Genomic DNA, 20,717 nt, shown 5'->3' on the forward strand with positions numbered 1-20,717 from the left:
TATAAAGATTCGATCAACGTCATTATTCTTAGATTCCGGTGTCGCCGTGAATTCGTTATCCTGATGACATTTTCGTCAATGTCTTCTATTCTTGGATAATCTAAATTATCTTGCCCAAGTCTTCTTCAGTGTAGCCTTCCGAATTTTGTCCAGATGGTTTTCAACTTATTCCGGAAGCTTATCGGATTCGGCGCTGGCCCTATTCTATTCTAATCCTAATATGGCGATCATCAGAGAAAGAGTGTTCCATGGGGACCCTCCAATTCTGAAACTCATCGATTAGATTTCCGAACATATTGTCACATCTAATACCTCCTTCCTAATCCTATTAACAAAGTCATATAAAGTGTCATAAGGTCGTTAGTATTCAAGAACTCTGCCAGGGCTTGGCCCCGCTTAATGTGGTTAGAGTTCGCATCGCACCCTATCAGTACCTCGTTTCCTGTCTGTTTTGCTCTCCTAGCTAGCCGTTGCAGCTCCGACGTGTGTGGCGGTTTCAGAGTGTCAAAAGGCACATAAACTGAAGCCAGAAATGCTCCAAAGTCTGCCTGTCTCACCACTGTTGCATCCAACGTTGACAACTATGGGGAAAATATATAAATTAAACTTATATGATAAATAACAAAGGTCCTTGGTCGAGTACAAGTGTTAGCATAGAATAATTGGTAGTTGATATGGTTCAGTACAGAAACTTTATTTCAGGTCGTCCATGGCTCCTGAATAAGGGCAATATGACTCTTACCCTGCTCCCTGTGGAAGACCTCCCACTTCAATGCGACCAAACCTTGGTTTTGCTTGCCCAAGAATCCCAACATGCGTTCCGTCGCAAATTTACTGGCCCATCCCTTTATGAAGACCGTTGCTTTTGTGAGCTGGGGAATATCCATCTTTCTCACCAGGTCGAGCTTTGCGCCCTCTCAGGGAGCGTGGATACCTCTGACGAGCTGTTTGACGGTATCAATACATTCCGCCGACGCAAAACGCAGCGTAAGGATGTCCCCTCTATACTCACAGCTCATCACAGAGTTCCACACATGTTCGAAAATCCGTCAGTTAACCAGATCCTCCACTTGATCTGGTGGAATCCTACCGGATGCACAGCCGATATTGATGACTGCATAAGTCAGCTCATCTCTGTTGTGCTTTCTTGCCACTCTGGCGTAAGAGGGCGGCTTTTTACCATTATTAGCGACCATCTTCCCTTTCCGTGATGGCTGTGGTCTCAGTTTAGAAGTCACAGTCCTCTATGAAGACTCAGGTTCCGACTTTGTCTACCTCCCAAGGGCCCTGTTTGGAGTCTCGGAATGGATGGCTTTGTTTTCCTACAGTACTTGAAGGCGAGGAGCTTTTTCTTCTTCAGCATTTTAGCAGTGTTATTCTCTTGAAGATCTGATTCTTTTTCCAACTTCCGTAGAAATGCCTGGAATGTTAGTTTCATCCCCTGCAGCACCTGGCACTTTCGCCAGATTGCTCTGCCCGTACTACTCCTCTGTCTCCTTCGTCGCGCACCGGATCGCTTTCTCGGTCTGCTTGTATTATTTTATTCGCGCTATTGGCAAAGATTTTTAATACCATTTGGGATCAATTCAATACCAGACAAAGGAGGCTATTAAGAATTGACGGAGTCACATTTGTATTTTTGTCATCGCGCCAGAAGTGCTTTGTACTTAAAATATTGACGCCATTATAAAATATATGTTATACAAATAAATAAAATGTTTTAATACAATTTGAGTGCGTAAAAACCTGTGCAAATACTCGAAAGAGGTGAAAATAGAAATAGTTCAAAGCACAGCTTTATCACAACACATTAAATAGACGGGACACAACATTGACTTTAAAGCTGTCAGAATTCTTAACAGAGAGAGAAAGAGGAATGAATAAGAAGTATACTCTTTAAAGTTTACGTATACAACAGAGGATAGAGACGTCGATGACCACGAAAGAGGACAAAGATAATACAAAGCTACAGTATTCCGTTGCAATAGTTTAGAGGATAAACATAGTTCTATAATATTAGTTTTTAATTTTTCGCTGTAATATTTTAAATTTTTTTATTATAGATGTGTCGTGATGTCCAGTAATAAATTAAGAGAATAATGCAAATTTAAACATATGTAAGTAAAACTATAAAAGTAACAAAACAACAAGATATTTTAAATGCGTCTCATGTTAATAGATTTCACGAAATAAACTCTTGAAAAGATCGGAAAAAAGCCGACGAAACACCGAGAAAAGTATGGAATTAAATTGTTTTATTTGCATTTTGAAACATATTGACCCTAACAACCCGCAAGAATCACGTAAGAGTTTATAGAACAACAGTAGTCACTAACAAAAATAATAGAACTTATTTTCAATAGTTTTTTTGGTTCATTATGGGGTGGAATAATCCACGGTCTAGTGCAAAAACCAATAACAGATTGGTATTAAAACCAATACCAGTTCGGTAATAAGGCTGTTAAGCGTGGTACTATATTCGCTTTTAGCGAAATTTTTTCATAATTACTTTTTTTAGATAATAGATTTTGAAGCAAAAAAACTTGCTGATTTCATTCAGTAGGACATTCCCTCATTGCTTACGAGTATCATAAGCACTTAGTATTTGTGCAAGAGCCGGTGCCGCCCGGCCTCTCACTGAGACTCTCCGTTCGATACCGATGATTGTCCGCTACTGCCATTGAGGCTAATCCGTATGGAGCATTCCACTTTCCGCAACCTGTGGACGAGCTCGGTAACTCGCAGATAAGCTTCTCTTGACAGAAATGGACACCACACAGATCGGACCTCAATATTCCAGCCTGTGTGGTGCTCACAGCCATATCGTGCCGCCATTATATATAATCGTCCTCGATATTTGGCATTTCCTTCACTTTTTCGTATAGTCTCATATCTTTCTTCTTAAATTAGCAGGGTGCGCGTAATCGCCTTGTGGACACCTTCGGTCAGAACATAGTAGATCAGGTCATTTTATTTATTTAGGATTTTATCTATTCTGGACCTATTGTTATACCCACCACCATAGAATAGGGGTATACTAATCTAGTCATTCGTTTGTAACACCTTGAAATATTCTTCTAAGACCTATAAATATATATATTCTTGATCGTCTTGTCGTTCTAAATCGATTTAGCCATGTCCGTCTTTCGAAATCACGATAGAGGTCGAACGCGTAAAGCTAGTCGCTTGAAATTTTACACAGATACTTAATATCGATGTAGATCGTTGGGGATTGCAAATGGGCCATATCGGTTCAGATTTAGATATAGCTCCCATATAAACCGATCTCCAGATTTTACTTCTTGAGTCCCTGGAAAGTCCTAATTTTTGTCCGATTTGGCTGACATTTTGCATGTAGTGCTCTGTTATTAGTTCCAACAACTGTGCTTGGTGCGGTTAAAATCGGTCCATTACCTGATATAGCTCCCACATTAACCGATCTCCTGATTTGACTTCTTGAACCTTAACAAGCCGCAAATTTTGTCCGTTTAGGCTGAAATTGAGCATGAAGTGTTCTGTTATGACTTTCAACAACTGTGCCAAGTACGGTCACAATCGGTCTATAACCTTCTATATCTCCAATATTTACCGGACCCTCGATTATCTTTGTACGGTTCCTAGAAGCTTTAATTTTTGTTGGTTTGACAGAAGTTTGGTATGTAGAATAAATTATGCCCTTCAACTAAATTTATTTTGTATACATTTTCCCAAAGATTCGGCCCGGCCGGGACCATTTCTTTAAGTTCGTGTAACGAGACAGATTCGAAAATCGGCTCGTTTTGTGATAATCTTAAACGTGTGATTCCATGTAACACGTTTTGTGATTACCTTAAACGTGTGCTTCCATGTAACCCGGCTTCTGAATCAAGCCTTTGGAAAGACTGACCTAAATCGAGATTTCCATTAAATTAAATTAAAATATTATTCTTTCCAGTATAACCTAATTCGATCTTTTCCAGGTTTTTTTGCCTATTAGGGCGAAGATCATTTAAATTTTACGATTTTCGTTTGCTTCTCTTTCGAGACGAGCTCAATGATCGGATATTTTTTGCAATGGAAAAGGAAAGCTAGAGACACCATACACACCAACCACGATGGGATACGTTTCGTCATTTTGTTAGAATAACTTATCGGCCATATTAGGTGTGAAGGCTTCAAGGGTCATACGTTGATATTTTGTACTTATATCGTATTTATTGCGAAAACGCCTCTATGATATAAATACCACATTACCCATGCTCGACAACCCTGTCCGCCAGGTGTAATGGTAGAGCTAGTTTGAAGCTTGGGTTTCGCATAGAAAATAAATATACTAGTGGTCTGTAATCTGATCTTACTAAAAATGTTCTTCCGTAGACTTAGGGTCTAGGGATGTCCAAACAAACGGGACATTCTTCTTGCTTAATCTAGTTAAGTGACGAGAGACTTACGAAAAAGTTTTAATGCAACGAAACGTTTAACGCTATCAGCATCAACAAAAACGTAACTTCATGCATAAAAAATTAAAATTTTTCAAAATTTAATTTCAAATTGTAGCGTCTGCATAACTGAAAAACATCTTTCAAAATTTTGAACATATGTAAAAACAGAAAATGCAAGAGTTATCATGCGGTAAAAAGAATTTGGTGCTATGATATGAACCATTCCTGGTTGAAAATAATTTTTTGTTCGGGATTTTTCTTCTTTTTCAATTTGGTGCAATCCAGTCATAAGATCAAGACATGAGAGTTATTTCGCTCTATCGAGTTGGTCAAGAATTTCACCTATTCTTGACAGTGGGCACTTGTCCGCTATCAACTTCTTATTTACTTGGCTATACATACATAGTCTATTACTATTAGCAATGCTGCCAGGTCTTTTTGTGAAATACCGTCAAAATTGGGAAAAAATCTTCAAACTTTGGATACCCACCACCTCGGGGATATATGTAAACCACCTTTTGTCATAATCTGGTGAAAAATGCATAATTGATGCCCCCATAGCAGCTTTATCGAAATATGGTCCGATTTGGACCAAATTCGACACGGATATTGAGAGGTCTAATAAGTACAAGTCATTGTTCAATTTTGTAGAACAAAATATGCCCCCATAGCAGCTTTATCGAAATATGGTCCGATTTGGACCAAATTCGACACGGATATTGAGAGGTCTAATAAGTACAAGTCATTGTTCAATTTTGTAGAACAAAATATTGGTCAAATATAGACCGATTTGAACCATATACCACACGGATGTGAAAAGCCTAACATAAGTTACTGTGTCAAATTTGAGCGAAATCGAATTAAAAAAGTGCCTTTTATGGGGCCAAAACATTAAAGCGATAGATCGGTCTATATGGCAGCTATATCCAAATCTGAATCGATCTGGGTCAAACTGAAGAAGGGTGTCGAAGGGCCTAACGCAACTCACTGTCCCAAATTTCGGAGAAAGCGGACAATAAATGCGCCTTTTATGGGCCAAAAGCTTTATATCGAGAGACCGTTCTATATGGCATCTATATCCAAATCTGGACCGATCTGAGCTAAATTTAAGAAGAATGTTGAAGGGCCTAACACAACTCACTCCCAAATTTCGGCGAAATTGGGAAATAAATGTGCCTTCTATGGGCCTAAGACCTGGACCGATCTTGGCCAAATTGAAGAAGATAGTCGACGTAACACAACTCACTGTCTCAAATTTCAGCAAAACCGTGTAATAAATGTGGCTTTTATGGGCCTAAGACCCTAAATCGACGGATCGGTCTATATGGGGGCTATATCAAGATATTGTCTGATATAGCCCATCTTCGAACTTAACCTGCTTATGGACAAAAACAGAATCTGTGCAAGATTTCAGCTTAATATCTCTAATGACTTTAAAGGCTGTAGCGTGATTTCAACAGACCGACGGACGGACATGGCTAGATCTCTTAGATTTTTACGCTGAACAAGAATATAAATACTTTATAGGATGGGAAATGGATATTTCGATGCGTTGCAAACGGAATGACAAAATGAATATACCCCCATCCTTTGGTGGTGGGTATAAAAACGTCATAAAATCGTCACACCTAAAATTTTTCTTTTTCATATGGATTTCCCAATTATCATTGGGTAAAAGACCTCTGTTAAGTAAAAAGTTTAAATAAAGTTGGTTTTGGATTTTATTTAGTATTACTTTCAATCAAACCACAAATATATGAAAATTTATTATTCAGAGACCAAATTTCAATTAAATTTTTCTTAAACGTAAAATCTTCTCTAGAGACAAAATTGTTCTTACATTTTATGAATTAAATGCAAAATTTCAATGAAATCTTTAATAAAAAATTTAAAAAATTACTGCAAAGACAAAATTTAATTGAAATTTGCAAACGCAAATTTGCCTATAAACATTCCATTAAGGAACAGGGGCAAAATTCTCACATATCAATGAGTGCTGTCCGATTCAAGTTTTTTTAAGCTCAATGATATGGGCCTCCTTTTTATAGCCGAGTCCGAACGGTACCTTCCAAATGTCGCCAGCATTAGGAGGGGTTAACCCCTGCTGAAAATTTTCGTGATGTTCTCGTCAGGATTCAAACCCAAGCGTTCAACGTCATAGGCGGACGAGCGAACCTCTGCGCTACGGTGGCCTCAATTTTTACTAGAGGCAAACTTTCAGAATTGTACGCTACAGAAACTCTATACATTAAATTTTATTGAAACCTCGATTTTTTTTTCACAGAACTTATTCTATTAATATAAAGGATGAATTCAGGACTGACAAAGAAAAAATAATTATACATCTTAAAAAGAGGTGAATTTTTGGCAAAAAACCGAGATATGTAGTACTACATTTAGCAAAAACGTAACACTGTTTTCCAATATCAACCTGATTACCTTGACCCATTACATACAAATGGGTAGAAAATATCGAAGAATAAAGCTATCTTAAAACATTCTAGCTCGAGTTAGGAATTGGCGTAAAGTAGATGAATGAAACTTGTTAAAAAAACTTTTTTTTTGTCATATAAGGTCACGTTTTGGAAAACAATTGGTTAATCGAATGTCGACAAGTTTTATTATCCAAAAAAATCGAACATAATTATTTTCAAAATTCTTGTAGTGAGGTTTCTGGAAACCGTTTAAGTGTATTGTTGCAGTTGATGGGCTTTATATTAAAAAAAATAAATTTATGGCGATAAGCCTACTACTTTTGACAGAAGGAGCGATTTTATGTCAAATTCATTAAAATTAATTTTTCTTCGGTAAATGGTCATAAAATATGATTAAAATGATTTGTTTGTTGTAAAAACATAGTGGCTTATAAAATAAAAAGAATTATTTTTAAATATTTTTCAAAAATGTTTTGCCCTAAATTTATTTGGTCTTGAAATAATTCATACAATCGGTTAATGTCCGGCCGCAGACCATAGGGTAATCTGTTTCTACCACAATTAGAAAAAATCTCCTTTTTTAAAAGTTAGGCAGAAAATGGGTTTTTTGGTTACCCTATGGTCTGCAGCCGGACAATACCCGATGATAAAAATTTATATAAAAAATGTCTACTTTAATATAAATGCCCTAAATAATGAATTTATGAGATTCATCAAAATCGTACAAGGGAATCGAGGGTCAGGCGTTAATGGACTAATAATCATGTGAACTTTAAAGTAAAAAAAATCGTCAAAACGTGAAGGAATTTAAAGCAAAAATCGTAAAGCGACAAATAAATGACTCCACTATCTTATGCCTGATTAACTTCAATACTTGTTTATCTATTTTCCGCTTATGTGACTTTGTCCAGTAATTTTTTTATATATGTTGGGGTTTCGTCACTCAGTCTAAATTTTTGTTTGTAGAAAATATTTTTAGTGATAGGTTCACTTTCAATACGGAAAATATCGCTGAATTCAGCACAGAGATTTGTAAGTCCTTTTTGGAAACGATGAAGAAATTTTAGTTTTGCTAATTCCTCTTTTGTCCTTTGTTTTTTCTTGTCAACCTACTGCAACGATATCAAAGCTATCTAAAGATTTAAATTTGATGGCTTGGTTGTTTCTCGTAGTATCATCTTTATTGGTACTGATAATTCTTCGCTTTCTACTAATGTACCGGTTATAAATATGCCTGGTTGAATTTCTTGATTTGACACTAATACCAATTTTCACTGGTTACTAAACGTGTTTGTCTGACTTCAGATCAAGCAAAAAATAAGAGTTTTTTCTTTATTCATATGTATCAATGAAATTTGTATACTACTATGGAAATTAGTAGATATTAAAGCAAAACTGTCATTTACATTTTTAAAATCTAATAAACAATTATATTTTCTCATAAAAACCATACCAAGTATTCCATCACATTGCATGCGAAAATTTTGCGGAACGATTTTTATGAGGCACAATAAAATTGTTTAGTTTTAGAATTACCTTTAGTGGTCCTAGAGATTTTATGATCCCTTTCCCGATGCCCGATAAGTTGGTCGTATTAAATTTAACCACGTTTTACTGATATTTCAGCACCAGTATCGAAAATTTTGTGTCTCTAAAAAATTACTAAAAGTAAGGTTAAAATGATATAGCTATTCCTGGTCGCTCAAGAGGGTTTGTCCGTTTCCCGAATGTGCCCCATGCACGTTTCGGTTATTACTTCTTAGGCTATTATTACCGTTATAGCGATTGCTACCTCGATTATGAGACTGGTTTGCGGACTTTTATCGTTCAAATATCTTCGCCTACCTCTATATTGTCCTCGATTTTCTTTCTGTTATTGCCACGATTCTGACCTTTTCCCCTCTGGCTGTAGTGTAATACAGTATTGCTATTTGTAGTTGCATCGGTGCAACTGTTGACGAATTTGCTAATGGCGTCATTTATTGTATTGAATGTGCCTGCCTCCATTATAACTCTCTCTTTTTTTGGAAGAAAATTTCGTCATGGCCTTAAAAGCATGTTGTGTACTATTTTTTGTTGTAAAATTGTTCGTCAAACCATCTGAGATATATTCTAATTCGAGTGATTTCGTTAGTTCCTTTTTCTCTTTGGTGTAATCATTGGCAGTCTTGGCACCTTGATTCAGGTTCATCAGTTTTTAACGTAGCTTTTTTGGAATCTAATGTAGTTTTCACCAGCGAAACTGATGCTGCTTCATGAGTATCCTGTATGGGACATGAAGCGTCCGTGAAGGTCCTAAGATTTTCCACTCTACCATCAAAATCTGGAATCAGACTCGAAGCAGTCCTTAAAAAATCTGTCACTTTGGTTGAAATACTTCCTTATTGCCTACTTGCTCTACGGTGTGTTTAGGTGTATGTAGGTGTATGTCTTTCTAAGGTTTCCTTTACTTTTGTTTCTATGTCTATTTTTTCGGTTATGCGTAAGGGTAAGTGCAATTCTATTTCTTTCCTTTTTGCAACCTGCAACCTAACGTTAAAAAAATGCTTCTGCTGCACTTTGATGTAACTTGCAACCTTCAGTCTGTCATCATGTTTTCCGATCAGACAGTAACCTGTCATGACGGACACAATGACTAATACGTCTGTTCTAGATTAGGTCACATTATTTTAGAATGCTAACAGTAGTGCAGTACTTTTTACCAAAAAGCGGCATGGTGTAATCCACACTGCCTGGAACATCGGACATTGTTTCAAGGATAACACAGTGTCCGTAACCGCCACATGACTAAAGAGATAGCTCCCCATACCACAACGCCATATAGCATTATATGTCTGACATCTGCAGTATATACCCAGTACATGACACGCAGTTTAAAACTCAAACTTTTGCCAATGGCTCTCTTGCAGGCTTATAGGGTAAGAGTTAGTTGCCTTTCTTGCCCTTTCCAAAATGTTGGATTTGAAGTTCATTTTCCTCTTCTGCAAAACATTCAGTTATTTTGCGCTTTCAGTAAATGGAACATTCTTTCCTCCCAAGGAGGCAGGTGCCACTGTTGAGCTTGTATCTCCAGCTGAAAAGAACTACTTTTGTCTTGCACTGGTTTAAGCCTAGACAACCTTCGGTAGACCACTTTCCTGTGCCACGTATAGCTTTTTGAAATATTTCTCTAAGAGTGCTGGGAAACTTACCCATAAGCGCAATAGCCACTTCATCAGCATACGCAACCACTTTAAACCTTTTTCTTCAGAGACAATAGTATATTGTTAATGTCTATGTTCCAAAGTAGAGGATGCAGTATACCTCCTTGAGGTGTTCCCTACTGACCCATCCTTTTAGATCTACAGATCCCAAGCCTGCCGTAATGCATTTTATTGATGCCTAGAAACTCCAGCTCCTTCATGATTGACGTCGGTTTAACATTTTAGAAAATATCAAGAAATTGTATATTCCTTGACAGCGAGAAAACCCTCTATGAAGCCGACTAGGTCGTGAAGGGCTGTTTCATATGCATACTGTTGCCCATATGCATGCTGTTGCCGATGCAGACGATCTCCAGGGATCTTTGCCCTAAGATATGTTTCTATCAATATCTCAAGAGTATTCATCAAGTAATGGGACTCTTTTTCTCTTCAGAAGCAGCTTCAATAAGTAACTTAAGGCTTGAAGGCGGCCAGACAGTAATGGAACTTATTAATTTCCAGGCTGGCTACTACTGAATCTTCAGTGCTTAGCGTCAGAAGAAGAAACTCATTTTGACTACTCATTGTAGGAATACACGCTCTGTGACTCCCAGTTTAGTTTAAATCCTGGAATTCTTAGTCTACGAACTATTCCTTTACACATCCATGGTTCCTGGACAAGGACTTTACGCAGCTAAGAAAAGATTGGAACCACTCTTCTTTAGGACACCAGTCCCTTGCGGTGTGAACAATTCTTCCATAGACGCATCATTAACTACTGATGTCGAAAATATTTTGAGTTCTGTCCCTCCCCGTTGGCGCACACCTTGAACTCAATCCAGCCGGATGACCCACCCAAACAGGGCTTGTCAGGTCCCGTCTCGACACTTTTCTTTCCTGTTCCGATCATGGTGGCGGAACTTCCAGTGGTCGATAATTCCTCAGTGGTCGATAATTCCTCAGACAAGTTTTCAGCAACAATTGCTGAGCCATCATCAGATTTGCCAGACCTATAGACTTAAAGCTTCAACTTGTTTAATCCCTAGGACACAACTCCATCAGACTTGTTGAGTTTAGTACGAATACTGCATGTCTCCTGTCCCAATCTGCCTCGTCGGCGGTTGAAAGATTGGGATTACTGTCCCTTAGTCTCCCAAGTATGGATTCAGGATCCGAGAGAATCCTTGGTATCCGAACATGTGCCATTGGTCGAGAAGGAATATCTTCCTTCTTGACTAAGTCCAGTGCTGCACCTGGCCAGATCTTGTCAATCTTTGTTTGGACGCAAAGATACATCTCAATTGAGCGTTGATCCCCGTAGGCAATTCGTTTGTATCGGCCCCAATATCAACCTGTATAGTCGCAGACTCGATGAGGCCCAGCTAATTCCGCAAGGACATGCAGGAGTATGCAGATGAATATAAGATGTAGGTAAATATAAGATGCAGGTAAATGTAAGATGTAGATGGGAGAAAAAATAACTAAAGTATTATATGTACAGTCATCGGCATAAGTATTTTGATAAACAAATATTCAAACAGTTTAGCTTGCAGAAATTGTTTAAAATAAAATTAAAATTTTTTAATATTACTAGGTAAGGTTGAAAAGAGGGTGCTGATATTAATACGTCCCAGCCACTATGGTTATACATCTAAGCCAGTAATCGGCTTGTTGTGCGCTCTAAATACTAAATCCTAACCCCTTAATTGTTTTCATACCACGCCCTAAGTTGGTTCATTTCAAGGCCCTAGATTGTCCGGGCTTGAGGTCTACAATATCTCATTGGTTTCGGAGATATTCGACTTTAGTTTTTTTGTGCAATCTGCTTCGTATTTTGCAATATGCGAAGGCATTTGTGGTTCGATTTTCATTTTTATGCGTGATTTGAATTCGTGACAAAATGTACAACCTTACACGCGACAAGTGGCCACATCTGATTATTCAGTTAAAAGTTAATGTGTGTGAAAATATATTGTATTAGAAAATTTACCACAGAGCGGCACCTACATGTCAGATACAAAACCATCATACAGAAATTCTAATACAATAATGCCAAAATCCTAACACAAATTATGTATTTGAATTTTTGTCTAATACAAAAATGACAAATATGATATTCTAATACAAACATTATTAAATCGTAATACAAATAAAGATACATCAAATTAAATGTTTCGCCAATATTTGGCTAGTTTTCCCTATGCTCTAGTTTTCAAACAAAATGGCCCACTGTGGCCAACTGGGAAATAGTGCCCTGAAGCTTACAGGAAATATCAAGTAGGCCCAGGTTTTGTAGAATATAAAAAATTTGGCGCCAAAATTTGGCCAGTTTCAAATACATTATTGTATTAGAATTTCTGTATTATGATTTTATATGTAGGTGGCGCTCTGTGATAAGTTTTCTTATATAATAATATATTATAAAATATCAACTTAAATGGGAGCTATATATACTTCAAAATAGGCAATTTTTTATTAAAAAATTTGAAACCCCTCGAGTTAAAAATTTCCAAAGCCCAGATCCCCCAAATGGGCACATATCATCCCCTAACCGTCAAAAAGATGTAAGTGGCAAAATCAAAACTTTAAAGAAGAAAGTTTTAATTTAATGTCTTGGATTGAAATATGATTTTACATATCTTCCGATTTAGGGTATGAAGTAGAGCTGGCAAAATATCGATGGCACTATCGATATTTTATTTTTTGACTGAATATCGATTGATATTTTTCCGGTGGATACTATCGGAAAATTAAATTTTTTTTGCAAAATTAAACAAAAATAAACTATGCGACACTTAATATATTTTTTAAGATACATTGAGCCTATAGAGGTCGCAATTTTCATCCGATTATGTTAACATTTTATACAATGATTTCTCTCATGACTTCCAACTGATTTTATTAATAATGCTTTTATTTGGTCTGTGAATTGATATTGCTTCTATATAAATCGATCTCCTGACTTTTAGTTCTCTTTTTTGCTTGAAATATAGGAGATGGGAAACTCTATCGATATTTATTATTAAAACTGTCGAATGTTGCGAATATCGATTATTATCCGATTCCTCTGAATTTTGGACCAGTGAATAGTATAAAGCCTCGTGACATCCAGAAGGAATATTGTCCAGATAAGACAATATTTGGATATAGCTGCCGTATAGCTCGGTCTCCTAATATAAGGTCTTGAGCCCATAATAGGCGCTTTTGTTATCCGATTTCGGTGAGATTTTGAACAGAGATTTGTGTTAGGGTCATCAACACACATTCTAAATATGATCCAGATCGGACAATTTTTTAATATAACTGCCGATCTGCGATTAAAAGTAGAATAAATGGGCCCAAATTGTTCTTAATACCCGATATCAACGATATTTTAAATTGTGAGTTGTTTTTGACACCTCAAACCCCATTGCCCGATTTAGTCTAGATCGGAACGTAATATGATATAGATGTAGAAATATATAAAGATTTCTCGAATACAATTCTTGCATTATAAATATTGCTTTTTTATCGAATTAAAGCCTGGCCGATCTAAACGTGCTTTTAGTTACTTATAATCGGAAATTTGGAGAGCACTGAAGTGACCAAAACTGGGCCGCTCCGCTCCCTTCGACCCAAATATATCAAATAGTAATATTCAGTAATATCCTCCCAAAGTCGTTTAATTTAAATCTTAAATTTTCCAATCGACCCTTATATCCGTCTTGGGAAGTTTCTTTGGGTAACCTCATATTTGGATATGACCTTCGTACTTTACTTCCAAACGCTTTTTAATTGCGTCCGATATTGTCCCAGATGACCAATATGGGTTTATTGATGGCCTCTGTACTTCCAATGACTTTAAATTTGAGTCCAATTGTCCCGGTCGGCCAATATTTCCCTTTGGCGGTTTGCTCGTGGGTGCGTCGCCTTTCAGCTACTTAGCCCTACTTTTAAACAACCGATTCTCACTCAACTTCCAAATATAAAACGTTTCATTTTGATACTTAAAATTTTTTTGCAATTTTTGCTTAATTTGTTTGAGGTACTTGTGTCTGGCGAAAATAATGTAAGTTCCATTCGCTGTCACAGAATTTATCTACCAAAATTACAAATGCACTTACATTAAAATTGTTTTTGTTGTAAAGTCATAAGGGTTTGGATTATCGACACAAAATTTTAACAGAAGGTGGAAACAAGCGTCACCTATCGATACCTCTTAAAAACTAAAAATCCCAAAATTTGGCATTTTTCTCCATATGTTCCCTAAACCCATGTAAAAATGTTTTTTCCACCTAACAATATTTGTAGCCTCCACAGCAAATTTACTAAAAAAATGCCAATTTTGAAACCACCTCTGCTCGAAAGGGGTATCAAAATGTTCGGTGGCATAAATATTTTGACACTTAATTTTAATATAAGAATAAATAAAATATAATTAATTAAATGATCAAATTAATAGCAAATAGAGGTTAGAAGAAAGGGCGTGACTTCCGGCGTTTATTAAAACAAATTGAGATATTTTATCGTAAAGCTTCAATTTCCGTCAAAAAATTACAGCGTTGTTGCTTGAATTAAACCAGTAACATTTCTAGATCTGGACTTGGTAGCGATCAATGTAATGTATTTGGCATAATCTACTGGAAAAAATTTGGTCCTTTATGGCATAGAGCCATAAAATAAAATACTCTATCACAGGAGGGAAGTGAAATTTCGTTAAAAAAATTTATATATATTTTATCCTAATCAAATGTTCCATTCGTTTGGAACAAGTTCTCCCGCCCATTCTATGTACCTTATTCTTAAGGCACCAGGGGTCATTGTAATTCGCGGTTCCAAATTCCATCGATTTTCAGTTAACGTGAATTTTTGTGGTCAAATACCATAAATCGAGTGAACGGTCTAACGAATCGAATACGATTCACTGTATCAATATTTAACGAAATCGGAGCAAAAATATTACTTTTATAAGCTTAAAAAGTCTTATCAGGTGTTTGGTCTATATGAGGAGGCATTTCCTAACTTATAGGATAATTGGTAGGTTTAGGTCGGTTTTGGCAGGTTTTTGTAGATATTTTGGTAGGAAATAATTTTCTTGAACGGCAACACTGCCTTACCCATATTACTATTGTTCGCCTTAGTTCTTTTGGGCATGGGATGCTCCCCAGGTGACCGCAGCTTTTGGTTCTTACATCGAATCCTCGAGCCCAATTAAGCGAGTCTCTTTTTTCCGTGAGAGCCTTAGGATCATACGCACATAGCTTCTCAATAAACGTGAGAGCGATGTGCCTCTTATTATTCCAACCTCTTCAAGAGCGTATTGGTTTGCCAAAAAAGGCCCATGGCCTAGGCAAATTATAGGCACGCGAAGATAAAATAGGTTCGGTTATATCCTTAAGACTCAAACCGGACGTCTTCGTCAAAAGCCCCTGATGACCCGACCAGTCATCTGTCAGCTAAAGGAGCCTGACGCAACCGCTCCAACAGTGGAGGTCTCGGTAGCAGCCTGGATTGGAGTCCATTCTAAGCCTACTTTGGGGCTCTGGATCTGCCTTTCCACTGTAAACAGGCGCAGATCATCAACCGTCCAATGGATAACACCATCGTAGCTATCCTAAAGTGACTTAAAAATTTCTCCGAAAATAACCACCTATTACAAGATTCAGAAAATGCTTGTGGAGCGAAATAAAGATACGTCCACAAAATGTTTTAATAATACGAAATTAAAGAAATGAGGTTAATGTAGTTTGCTAATTAGTTCGTTATTATCCTAGAGCGAACTACGCCTTCAGCATGCACCTAGTGCTGCTTGAGCACATAGTTTTGTATAATTATTTTTTTTGTGTATTATATATAGAGGAGCTTATTAAACTTGTGGTTAAGGTACTGCTGTCCATAGTTTGGGTGGCCATAAATTATTTGTTCCGCTTTTCTGTCGTCGCTGGAGCCGGATACTCGTACCTTCGTCTTCCTAAGGCCCTTCTTGCTCAAATCGGCTTTCTTGCTAACGCGCGCAATAACGGCGTCAATGGTAGCAAGGCAACAGTAACATTGGTGCTTCTTGCTCAAATCAGTTTTCTTCTAACCTTCGCAATAATGGTTACAATGGTAGCACAGCAACAGTAATATAAGCCCATAAATGGGAGACGTTTTATTTACCAAAGAGTACAATTACCATAAATGTGTTAGCAGAGCATTTAAATGCAGTTTGAAATTAACGGACGGTGTATAAAAATAAACGAAAAGATGAACACAAATTGTTCGCAAATGTGCGGAAAAATAAACCCCACTTTATGGTGCGTGTCTATCGTGTAAAATCTTTATTATTTTTCTTATAATTTGTAGCCAACTTTTAGAAGCAAGTCTTTTTTGCTTTTTTTTTTTTTTAATCTGCTTTTGTTGTTGAAAGCTTATGATTCTGTTAAAATAAACAATTTTACTTTGTTTGGAGCGACTTCACAATTTATATTTGACGTTTCGTTTGACACTTCTCCTTTACTCTTACAGTCGGTTCTCTAATGTGTTTTAGTTTTTCACTCGTTGTTCTTGTAATGCCGTTTGTTTGTAATTTCTGCTTTGCGTTTTTTTATACAAAAATAATTTGCAAATGTTTGTAACACAAAACACTTTCTGTTACTCAAATATAATTATTATTGAACACAGGGTGTACAGGGTTTATAACCAAAGTATGGAGTGTTTTCTCAGGAACTCAAAAAAGATTATCGAGATTAATATCAATCATATCAACAAAATCCATCTGGTTGCCGATTCTCTCAAAATCTATGTTCTCACTATCATCATCTAAAATTCAAAGCTCACCTTTGGTTATTTGCTCGGCTTCCTTTATTAACATTAATTATGGGTACAGAAAGCCCATCGTCGTAAGAACTAATCCCAAGTTCTGGAATTATTGACCAAAATTTGTTTACCGTAGAATTTAGATACACAATCATACCTTCAGTCTTTCTCCCGATGGATTTACAGAAACATATCCTACATGATTCGGTGGTAAAACAATGTTTTTTAACCCAAAAACTCGTTTTTAATTGAGGTAAATCTGGAGTTTCGATTCGGCTTTGTTCATTTTCGTCTAGCACGAATATTGCTCAAAAATCTTCAACCTTGTGAACTCTCTTGTAGCAAACAATGTGCTCTTGCTCGGCTGTCCATAATCATCCACAATGTACACACTATATCAGCCAAACCTTTGGGTGAAATCATACCTCCACCTACGCCTTTGATGACCTCATCACTCGAAACAGGATGACTTTCAAGACAACATTTTGTTACTGTAGATGGTTTCATCATTATACATTGGCTTCCAAAATCGACATAAATCATCACTAGATGTCCATTTACATATTATCGCTCGACTCTTCCTCTTATTCTCACCCCTGGCTGCACACCCATTGTTCGATAAAAATTTCGAATATCCGCTAACAAAGAATTCGGCTCAATATGCGACTTAATGTGGGTATTAACTCCAGTATAAAAAATCTGTTAAAAATTTGTCACTTGCAGTACGAAGTTCTGCACTAAGTGTTAAAGGCGTGGACGAAAAGTTTTTTAACATGATAAAAAAGGAATTTTCGTTCATCATCTTTTAAATAAATAACAACTGTTAGCAAATATAGCTCATCCACTTTTATTTTTTGTGAAAACACTACGCAAACAACACAATTTACCAAAATAATGCTGGTGGTAAAACATAATGGGAGAGTTGACTATTGTAAAAAAATAACTTGTTTGAGGATTTCTACAATAAGGGAAAAAATGTTTTGTGGAAACTTTCCATAGTGAACGATCTTAATACCTAACTGTATAAAATATGCATCTCTTTCATAATTTCCAATTTCGATTCGGCAAAAAACATTTTTAGATCTTCCCACATTCATCGTTTCTTGAAGTACTATTCACTTCATGTTTGCTTGTCGGTAATGCTGCATCAATGACCACATATCTGTCACACTAGCAATTCCAATGGAAGTCCCACGAAACGCTCTCTCAAAATGAGCTCTTGTCGTCAATTGCAAAGAAAGAACCCAATTAGATGCACCATCAATTAGATTCGGACGCAATAGTTCCAATCGGAATGAATCAGACCAATTATGCAAATCGCCTATTCCTTTAATTGACTCAATCCATTTTATTGGGTTGCCCTCTGACCATTTGCAACTAAACTTCTTGATTGTGTTTTGTAAACCGGGCACAAAACTACAAACAATGTGTTAATTCCTTTAATTGTTTTTGACATTTAAATCCGATTTTTTGTGTATCATGGCAAGTGGTAGATAAAGAAAGCCTTCGTTGAACATACTTTTAATTGTACGAATTAAATTGTTATTTAATAATACAAATTGTGAGTATCTATCTCTGCGTTCTGTTCTGTCCTCTTTCACACATATGTAATGCGAAGGGGTGCGAATGAGCCAAATATATGTCTAGTTTCTACCATAGACAGACACATGGTGTCGTGGGTAGACAACAAATTAAAAAAAAATGAAGTGTGGTTTTTATTTATCTTTCAATAAAATAAAATAGTTTATTAAATAATGATTGTTAAGTAAAAACAATATATTTTGAAAAGTGAAATAAGTACATTCCAAACGAAACAAATTTGAGGACATGGAAGAAGGTAGACGAGCTATTTATAAATATAGTTTCATTTTAATATGTTATTATTCCTTTAGACACTATATTGGCTTGCAAAACGGAAGATAATAAATGCAGTATTTCTTTATGTGGATCTAGATTTCGTGGTGTTGTGCGCAAAATTCTAAGGCCATAACTGAATGAGCGTCGTGATGAAAAATGCAACTTTGCAAACAAATTTTCAAATAAATTGATTTATTTAGTTAATAACTGTTTTAATTGGATTTTTGAGCTTGTCTTACATCCAAATTACAAAATCGTTAATCAATAATACAAATTCGTTTATGGGTCGGATTTCAGCGAATTTTTTAACTGAATGTACAAATTTCTTAATTGAGCCATGTTTTTCATTTTTTCTGTGTACATTTGGGAGCCTTTATCAATTGGCATTCTATTATCAATGCTGCATTCTGTTCCAGTAGTTGTGAAATCGTGTTGTTCGAAACAGCACCTTCCATTCGATTTTCATTATTCATCGTGATTCCAACTATTTATCGAATTTGACTCTCGGTATATGATGCTTTTATGGTTGTATCCAACTCGTTCTCAAAAAAAAAAACGTTTCCTTGTCCGAATTGCAATTTTCTCAAGTTTCTCTCTACTCGATACTTCTTTTATTTTTCACGGCGTTGCTTGCTTATGCAAAACTTTTGAGACGGCCGTTAAAAATGCGCTTGGTTCACAAGCACAACAAATAGCAACAACTCCAACACAAGCGACGGCAACAACACACCACACCTAAATTATATTCCTCTGATGAAATCCTCAATAACCCTCTTTATGACCTGTTCCAGACAATACCTTGCAATTTGTCCTCTCCAGAATTCTCAATTCCACCCGTGAAACTCTTGTCACTAATTTATTCCTTTTCGGTAGATTTATCTCATTCCTGGTTTGTTAGAGACATGTTAGAGACACTCGTCTTACTCTTGTCAGAATGATTTTTTTCAGGGCGTTTATATTCAAAGTGTTATTAAATATAGAATTATAATTAATTTCTTTGCTTCAGCTGCTCAAATACTACTTTAAAAACTACATGGTTGTAAATAAAATCACATTAGCTAAATATACTTCAAGGTATATAAAATTATCGATATCTAACATACCCGTGTTGTTATATGGTTCCGAGACGTGGGTACTTGTGAAACCAAATGAGGCAAGGCTTGGTGTGTTTGATAGAAAGATTATTCATAAAATTTATGGACCAGTTTGCATTGATGGAGAGTATCGGCATTGTATGAACCAGGAACTATATGAGCTGTATGACTGCTGTGTTTTATTTACCAGTCTAGCGGATTCGCTAGCTTATGGAAAAATAAAACACGCTTTCCGCTAAATGCACTTTAACGTTGGCATCATTGACACACATTAATTATAATCAAATATCAACAAAACAAACAAAATAAGTTATTTTCGTTTTAAATAAATGTTTTTTGGTGTTCATAAATGTGATTTTATTAAAATCGCAAGCAATTTTTGCATTCCAGAACATTTAATCAATGAATAAATATATTGCGTTCTTTCTATTTTAGTTTTGTCATTGAGATTGAAAGATAACACCATATGTTTCAATAAACGGCGATAGTAAGCGGCGATAAGATTAGCCGCTTAGCTAATCGGGGACAGCATTTTTAAAAGCGACAAAATCTACTTAGTGGCCTTATAAAACACCCCTGACGATAGTTAAAACGTATCAAGATACAACAACTGTTGCGTTCGCTAGGTAATGTTGTCAGAATGAATAAAGAAGCTCCAGAGAAGAAGTCTTTTGAAGGCGATCACTGTGGTATAAACAAACCGGGATGACAAAAAATCCGATGGAATGATATAGTGGTGAAACAAACAATTTGGTGAAAGATATATCGAAACTTGGTGTCAGCGATGTTAGAAGGAGCGCAAAAGATCGCTATTCTAATTTTTGCTAATGGAACAAATGTTCTGTAATAGCCAGTTAAAGAAAGTAACGTAAAGGTGTGTTTACACTGTTCATTAAATCCAAGTTTTCCGCGAACGTCAGCTGAATTTATAAAGGAAAAACGAGTTTTATA

The 20,717-nt window shown here is 36.3% G+C and overlaps 1 protein-coding gene across 3 annotated transcripts in view; it reads left to right on the forward strand.

The window, feature by feature from the left end:
- LOC106092744 (uncharacterized) overlaps positions 1 to 20,717 on the forward strand; it is a 102,771-nt gene that overhangs the window by 50,472 nt on the left and 31,582 nt on the right. The window contains exon 3 of one of the 3 annotated variants that reach the window (XM_059364978.1): positions 2,064 to 2,117. The exons of the other annotated variants lie outside the window; for them this stretch is intronic. The gene's annotated coding sequence lies outside the window, so the exon portion shown is untranslated. The remainder of the gene's footprint in view (positions 1 to 2,063; positions 2,118 to 20,717) is intronic. 3 annotated transcript variants of the gene reach the window in all.

Source organism: Stomoxys calcitrans, chromosome 3, assembly GCF_963082655.1.
Source record: "Stomoxys calcitrans chromosome 3, idStoCalc2.1, whole genome shotgun sequence".
In the NCBI taxonomy this organism is placed as follows: Eukaryota; Metazoa; Arthropoda; class Insecta; order Diptera; family Muscidae; genus Stomoxys; species Stomoxys calcitrans.